General features: G+C 31.9%; 1 protein-coding gene across 1 annotated transcript in view; it reads left to right on the plus strand.

The window, feature by feature from the left end:
• Positions 1-1,008, plus strand: part of LOC118738167 — a 6,484-nt gene that overhangs the window by 1,674 nt on the left and 3,802 nt on the right. The gene's annotated exons all lie outside the window — the stretch shown is intronic.

Raw genomic sequence — 1,008 nt, forward strand, 5'->3', positions numbered from 1 at the left:
TCTGATCGGCGCAATCTTGTATTCTATCATTCTTGCGTACATACGTATACTCTTTTGAGCTCTTTGGGCTAGAAGATTCACAAAGCGAACTAAGAGCCACACGTATTTACAGTCTTGGACAGGCAAATAGTACACTTTTGTCTGAAAGATCAAATCTGTTTTTCAAAGCTGTTTTTAAATTAACATGTGTACATAGCGAATGATGAAATGGGGAAATTTGCTATCTACATATGTACATATATAATTCATCTTCACTGGACTTTCCCCAAGAATATCAAACACCTAAGGAAGCCCCAAAGTTTACAAAAGGAATAACAGGGTATCAACAAGGGTCTTTGGATAAATTATTGACAATAACCGCAGAGGTAATTCATAATCGTATAGGAGTACATATTGTACATACATATGAGTCAAACCAAAAAGCCGAGATGAATTTTCCAAGTGCTGTTCCATCTATTTCGAAACAATGATGAAATAACTTTTTGGAACTCATAGAACACACATGCGCATAATTAATAATAATGTATAATTCATAACACTGTGTATAATGAGCTAGTCATGGGAACTAAATCTATTCTCCTTTCCAATAAAAAAAAAAAAAATTGTTCATTGAACTCACTCATGCTGTCAAAAGCTACATATATCCAAGTATCGTTTATATGCACATACATATAAAAACTTAGGAACACCTTCAATTTTTTAATGACCCCATAATAGTAACTAAACCAAATTCGTATGGAACCACCCCTGAGGTAGCACCTTTCCGATTAAAAAAAAAGGCTCATATGGTCCATAGTTGGGCGGTAATATATGTACACAAAAACAATATTGATATGAATTGATAACCATCCTACTTTTTTGAAGTCTGTTAAAAATGTTCATTAGTCTATATTGAAAAATATGGTATCCGAAATTATATTTAGTATTTTTCATAATTATTAAGTATGGTAGTAAACAAGCAAAAATACTTACTCCACGTTTTCAAATTAAATACAACTTTATAACTAT

This window comes from Rhagoletis pomonella, unplaced genomic scaffold, assembly GCF_013731165.1.
Source record: "Rhagoletis pomonella isolate Grant_MI unplaced genomic scaffold, Rhpom_1.0 Rhpom_scaffold_00004, whole genome shotgun sequence".
In the NCBI taxonomy this organism is placed as follows: domain Eukaryota; kingdom Metazoa; phylum Arthropoda; class Insecta; order Diptera; family Tephritidae; genus Rhagoletis; species Rhagoletis pomonella.